Raw genomic sequence first — 6,951 nt, forward strand, 5'->3', positions numbered from 1 at the left:
CTCTCCAGGGGGGGTCTCCAGGGGGCTCTCCAGGGGGGCTCTCCAGGGGGGCTCTCCAGGGGGCCCTCCAGGGGGTCTCCAGGGGGCCCTCCAGGGGGTCTCCAGGGGGGTCTCCAGGGGGCTCTCCAGGGGGGCTCTCCAGGGGGGCTCTCCAGGGGGCCCTCCAGGGGGGGTCTCCAGGGGGGTCTCCAGGGGGGTCTCTCCAGGGGGGTCTCCAGGGGGGCTCTCCAGGGGGGCTCTCCAGGGGGGTCTCCAGGGGGCTCTCCAGGGGGGTCTACAGGGGGGTCTCCGGGGGGGGGTGTCTCCAGGGGGGTCTTCAGGGGGCTCTCCAGGGGGCTCTCCAGGGGGGGTCTTCAGGGGGTCTCTTCAGGGGGGTCTCCAGGGGGGTCTCCAGGGGGGGGTCTCCAGGGGGTCTCCAGGGGGGCTCTCCAGGGGGGTTTCCAGAGGGGCTCTCCAGGGGGGTCTCCAGGGGGGGGTCTCCAGGGGGGTCTCCAGGGGGGGTCTTCAGGGGGCTCTCCAGGGGGCTCTCCAGGGGGGTCTTCAGGGGGTCTCTCCAGGGGGGTCTCCAGGGGGGTCTCCAGGGGGGGGGTCTCCAGGGGGGTCTCCAGGGGGTCTCCAGGGGGGCTCTCCAGGGGGGTTTCCAGAGGGGCTCTCCAGGGGGGTCTCCAGGGGGGGCTCTCCAGGGGGGTCTCCAGGGGGGCTCTCCAGGGGGCCCTCCAGGGGGTCTCCAGGGGGGGCTCCTAGGGCTCTCCAGGGGGGGCTCTCCATGGGGGTCTTCAGGGGGGGCTCCTAGGGCTCTCCAGGGGGGGCTCTCCATGGGGGTCTCCAGGGGGGCTCTCCAGGGGGTGGGCTGTGTCTCCCGCTGGAGGGCATGAAGGTCCAGGCCGCCTCACAAGGACGCACTGGCTGCCCTTGGACTGGGGACCTGGCACAGCCACTTGCTGTTGGCGATAACTCTGTCCCAGGAGGCAGGTGCTGCCAGAGAGGGACAGGTGGCAGAGGGGACGAGGTTGGTTCCAGGGCTCAGGCTGAGTCATCCCTTGGGGCCAGAAGCCGGGCGCACCCAGGGGGTGAGCAGGGCCGGGAGGGGCTGGCCTCTCCTCTCTGTGGCCCCGGGGTCTGAGGCTGGCCCAGCGCCTCCCATCCTGCAGGACCCTCGAGCGAAACTCCTCACTTCTCAGCCTCCTCCCATCCCGAACCCCGGCCCCAGGTCCCCAAGCTACCGCAACCCTGGGATCCAGGCCTCAGTGGGCAGACGTCACCCTGTCCCACCCACAGTTTCTGAGCCCAGCGCCTCGGGCAAGTTACATCCTTCAACCCGAGGAGGAACCCGGGCACTGCAACAGCCCAGACCCCAGGGGCCTGCAAAGACCACCCGCAGCGTGGCTCCTTCTGAGTGAGACCCGGGAAGGGGCTGTGGCTGCCTGGGGCTTCGAGTGACGGCATGGGCCCTGCTTGGGGGCAGCCTGCCTGGGGCTTGGGGACAACTCCACTGGACCAAGCACCCAGGCCACACACTCCCCGCGAGCAAGCGCCTGGCAGAGTGCTCGGTCTCCCTAAAGGTGTGGAAACGAGGTGCCTCTGAGTGGCTGAGGGGTTCTCAGGCTTAAGTCCAGCCCTGCTGCAGCTCTGCTGCCCGCCCAGGACCTGGACAAGCGCCCAGCGTGAGTCATCTTTCACAGGGTGGGGGTGGAGGATGAGCCACCACAGGAAGGGCACACAAGATGACCCAGGGGGAGAAGAGAGCCTGGTGTCCTCCACCCTCAGGAGGAAGGCCACCGAGCCCAGCTGCCTGGCCCAGCAGCCTCTGTCAGAGATGAGTCCTCCATTCGATGCTGTGTGGCCTCAGGCAAGTTATTTAACCTCTCTGGTGGTGGTTTCCTCTTCTGAGGAAAGAGAGATGACCAGCTCCCAGCCCTCAGCCCTTACCTCACAGGGTAGCTATTCCATCAGGGTTAACCCAGGGGGGCACCTAGAATAGGGTTCAACGCACCCGAGGGTGTAGGACGTCTTGCTGTATCACCTGCTGGATGGGCGGAGTGGCAGGGCTGGGTGAGAGCGGGAGCCCTGCACCAGCCCTGGCTCTGCCCCCATTAATTATCCTCCACTTGGGCCACAGCCTCCAACTTTACAACCCGCCCCCTCCCCACCCAGCGCTGCCCTTCTCCATTGCAGCCTCCAAATCAGCCTCGAAGCACCTGCCTCCCTCGGCCCAGACTGGTTCTTCTGTCCCCTGAGGGAGCCGAGGCCAGTCTCTTAGGCCAGTCTCTTAGGCAGGTGCTCACCTGTGTGACGCCTTCGCCTGCTCCGCCTCGCAGGCCCCTGGGTGGCCGCCTTGGGCTCAGGCCTGCGCTGGCCTCACCTGGGGTCCTCAGTTCCCATCTTCACCCACGGCCTCCCCGGCCTCTCCAGCCTCTCCCCAGCGCCTCCTTCCTCTGCAGCGAGGGCCTCGATGGACCGAGGCCCGGCCTGGAGTCCCCGCGCCCAGCTGAGCGTGACTGGCCCTGGGCCTCAGTTTCCCAAACCACCAAACGACCCTAGTGACCTGGGCCCTCGTGTCCCCCGGGGACAGCGCTGAACCCTCACATCCGGGGTCTTGGGCACGCTGAGGGCACCCCAGGACAGCGCTCGAGGCCCCCCCGCGGACTCTGCGCCTGTGGCCACCCGCCTGGCCTCCACAGCCCCTCTGGCCTTCGCAGGAGAGTCAGGCTGTGCCTCCAAAACACCGCGTCAGGTGGCAGGTGGCACGGAGGTGAGGGCGTGGTCAAGGCTCAGATCTCCACCCGCTGTGGCTGTGTGCGGCTGCGGGAGGACCCACCCTAGCGGTTTCCTCCTGTGTCCAAGGCAGTAAGGACACGGCCGCGTGAGGTCGTTGGAAAGGGCCACCGCGAAGCTAAGATCCGGTGCCCAGAGCGCTTGTCGCCAGGCTTGTTTACCCTTGGAGCCGAGGCACTTTCACCATCCCCGTATTTTCAGATGAATTTGCATTGGCACAGAGAGGGTAAGGAACTTTCCCGAGGTCACACAGTGAGTGAGACAGGGAGAGCCTGCGCCTGGGCCTCGGCTGCCTGAACCCGGGCCCCTCATGCCTCACAGCCCTCACAGGGGCCTGCTCCGGGCATGGGCACCAGTGCCCAGCTCCCAGGAGCCCGTCTTGGGGGTCAGAGGGATTGGGGTTTTCCGCTGCTGCCCCCAGCCCTGCTCCTGCAGCTGTCTGGGCCTGGAGCCTCCCAGTCCCCCTGCCCAGCCCTCCCCCGGTGCCCAGCCCCCGCAGGCCTGCAGGGAGCTCAGCAATGGCTGGCGCCCCAGCCCCGAGCCCCGGCTGGCACCCTGCAGCCACTTGGTTCCTGTGGAGCCACCGCATAGAAGCTGTCCCGCCCTCCGTCCGTCTGACACCCACAGCAGGGGACGGGCAGTGCTCTTGGCAGCGGGACAGAGGTGCCAGCTCTGGTGGCCCTGGCACCCAGGACGCTGCAGCTCCAGGACAGCCTGGGCGAGGCCCCGGGGCCAGGCTGTGGGCAGTCGCTTCCTGCCCAGAGAGCTGGCAGGGAGCCGCCCAGGCGGTGAGGCACAGCCACCGGAGCCGGTGGCCCACAGTAGCTGGGTCCCAGCAGGTTGACGTCAGCGAGTGGATGGCCTCGCCGTGGGGCCTCCTCATCTGTAGAAAGGGCGCGTGCCGTGGCAGCTCCGAGGTGGCCGTGGGGCTCCGCTGACTCAGCCTGAGCGGGGGACAGTGTGGAGCGGGGACTCAGGGAAGGGAGAGTGCCGTGGGCCGAGTGTGTGGCCTTGCCTCGCCTGCCCAGCGCTCCCAGGACGTATCAGCAAGTGTCGGGTCACTGTCACTGCACAGCTGTGGGCAGCCATCCAGCTTAGTGTCCCACGGTGGCCAGCGCTGGCCCTCTGCGGCAGTCCTGCGGCTCTGGACGTGGCCGTGCCAGGGCGTGCCCAGGGCTGAGCTGCAGCAGGGCCACCCGTGCCCACAGGCAGGCGCAGGCTGGCTGCTGGCGGAGGCCTCGGCGCCCGGCCGCGGGAACCTCCCGTGGGAACCTGCCCTCCGCTGGCTTCCCCCAGCGGGGACCTGGGAGTCCCTCACCACCAGCCTCGCTCCCCTGCTGCCACCACAGGCCTCTGCCCAGTGCCCGGGAGGCCAGGATATCAGGGGACCCTCTGGGAGGTCGGCTGTGCCTGCTGTGCTCAGGTGACTCAGATATGGCTGGGGGTCCCCTGGGCTTCGTGGGGCATTAAGAGGGCGGGAGTCGACCCAGTGCGGTGTCCAAGGGGCCTTTGGAAGGGGACAGGATTACATGAGGTCGTCCGGTGGAGCCCCGAGATTGAATCCTGTGGCTTCCTAGAGGGAGAGCCATGATACAGACAGCCATGTCCCCCCTCAGGACTTGTAAGCAAGAAGGCCATCGCCAGATGTGGCCACTCGACCTTGGACTTCTGCAACTGGGAACCAGAATAAACCTCCTTTCTTCATAAAGTGGCCTGCTGGGTATTTCATGACAGTCACACCAAGCGGACCAGTGTAGGCAGTAAGGAGAATGGCCATCCTTGCTGTCAAGGCCCAGTGTGACCGGGTGTCCGGGGGCTGTGCCCGGGCCTTGGGTGTAAGATGAAGAGAAGCAGGAAACACCGGGACTCGCAGGATCCAGGGGGCGACACGGCGTGCGTCACGGGGCAGCTCAGGGAAGGCTCTGCCAGGAGGAGGCCCAGGACGGCCAGGGTGGGCAGGCGGGGAGGGGGCGTCCCAGTGGGAACAGCGTCCTCGGGGTCCCCCAGCTGGCCTCCCGGGGCCCCGCTGTGCACCTCCCTCTTTGCCTCAGTCTCCTCATCACAGCGCAGGGTCCTGGGGCGCCAGCTCCCCAGGGCTGGGGGTGAAGGGGGCCCTGGGAGTGTGGCCTAGCGGCACCTGGCACCGAGGCGCAGGCCTGAGTGTCACTGGCTGAATTCAGCAGAGGTGGGGAGGCGTCAGACTGGCCGCGCTGGCCACCTGGGGCCTTAGGTGGGCTGGGGCTCCAGTGGCCGCTCCCCTGGCTCCACAGCGCCACCCAGTGGGGGTGGACTCACCAGCCAAGCGCTAGGGTGGAGCAGGCAGGGGATCTGGACCTGTGTAGGGTGTCAGGGAGGGACGCGGGGACCTGGGAGGGCGGCGCCAGGAGGGCAGAGGCCTGAGGGGCAGCTGGCAGCTCGTGGCCCTCCAGGCAGCAGAGACCTGGGGACCTCTGGGGACACAGGTCTTGACTGGGTTGGATAAGCGCAAGACTGAGGCCCCTTCAGCATCCCTCCCTTAGAGCAGCTGTTATGGAGTACCTACTGTATGCAGGCGCCACACACACGCACATCATTCAAACCTCACAGTAACCTAACAAGGTTCGTATTAAATCTTCCATTTTTCCAGGACAATCTTGGGGTTTAGTAATTTGCCTAAAGTCACACAGTAGGAGAGGGTCCCAATTTCATCAAGTTAGCTAATATAAAGTACTTATTCCAGTGGCTGGCACATAGTAGGCACTCAATGCATGCTAGGCACCTTTGGTTTGGTTTGGTTTTGGATTGAACCAGGGCTGGTTAACCCCTGAGCCACATTCCCAGCCCCTTTTATTTTTTAATTTTGAGATAGGGTCTTGCTAAGTTGCTTAGGGTCTTGGAAGGTTGCTGAGGCTAGCCTCAAACTTGCAGTCCTCCTGCCTCAGCCTCCCAAGCTGTTGGGATTACAGGCAGGAACCACTGTGCCCAGCCACACCACTGTTTTTATCACCAACTAGATCCATCTGGTAGAGCCCTGGCCCTTTGGAGATCTTTCTTATCCTCCGTCTCACTTTCTATGGTTTCAGTTACCCACCTAAAACTGGTCTGAAAATATTAAGTGGAAAATTCCAGAAATGAACAGGTTTCAAAATGCACATCATTCTGAAATTTCACTGCCCGGCTTTGTCCTGCTGAGGGTGCACATCATCCCTTTTCCAATGTATCCACACTGTATGCACTACCCTCTCTTCAGCCACTTAGTAAATATCTCAGTGACTAGGTTACCTGTCGCGGTATTGCAGTGTACCAAGCACAAGAGTAGACACACTGGCAACTTTATGACAGCACATTGTTATAATTGATCTACTTTATCATTAGATATCATTGTTAATCTCTTACTTCACCCAATTTGTAAGTTAAACTTTATCCTGGGGATGTAAACATTAGAAGAAACAATTCACATGGCGTCAGGCACTCTCCACAGTTTCCAGCCTCCTGGGACTGTCCCCTGCGGATGAGGAGGTGTGTCTGTACCGGTCCACTTCTCTGCCTCGGCTGTGGTCGGCCCGTGGCTCCCAAGCACAGGTCCCGTCCTGCGCAGGCTCCGAGCTCACTGTCAGAGGTGGTTTGTTGAATGAATGAACAACACACGGAGCTCCTGAGAGGCAGGAGCTGTAACTGTCTCTCAGAATCAGGGATCTCTCCTGCCAAGTGTGTCCCTAAGGATCCCAGATTTCTCTGTGAAGGACCTCGGTCGTCACTGCAGCCGGGCTGTCTGCTGCCAGCCTCCTGGTCCCCTCCTGGTAACTGGCCCGTCATCCTCCTGCTGTCCCGGCCTCCAGGCCAACTCCAAGGGCCTCACCTCCAGGCAGACTCCTCCCAGAGCTCACTAGCTCTGGCCTCCGAGAGCCTGGATGGGGACGTGGTCCTCCGCTCTGGGCCTCGTTTTCTTCAACGCCCAAAGAGGAGGGCTTTTTGGTCACTTTTAGCTCAGTGTCCTTAGTGGGCTGCAAGGACCAGCTGAAGGCAGGTAGGACTTGGTCTTGGGGACTCTCCAGAGTCTTTGGGCCCCAGAGACTTTCGGGGGGGGGGGGGGGGACTGGCATGTCTCCTCGAGGCCACTAGATGGCGCCAGCGGGTCGCCCATCTCCCTGAGGCTGCCCGGGAATCCCAGCTCTGGGGGAGCTGACCACGCCTCCC

General features: G+C 63.9%; 1 long non-coding RNA gene across 1 annotated transcript; it reads left to right on the forward strand.

Moving 5' to 3' along the window:
* The first annotated feature begins 873 nt into the window (after positions 1-873).
* Positions 874-4,477, forward strand: LOC144255166 (uncharacterized). The gene is made up of 3 exons (XR_013343667.1): positions 874-1,396; positions 1,683-1,849; positions 4,392-4,477. It is a non-coding gene; the product is annotated as an uncharacterized LOC144255166 (long non-coding RNA).
* The last annotated feature ends 2,474 nt before the right edge of the window (positions 4,478-6,951 follow it).

This window comes from Urocitellus parryii, chromosome 5, assembly GCF_045843805.1.
Source record: "Urocitellus parryii isolate mUroPar1 chromosome 5, mUroPar1.hap1, whole genome shotgun sequence".
NCBI classification, from domain to species: domain Eukaryota; kingdom Metazoa; phylum Chordata; class Mammalia; order Rodentia; family Sciuridae; genus Urocitellus; species Urocitellus parryii.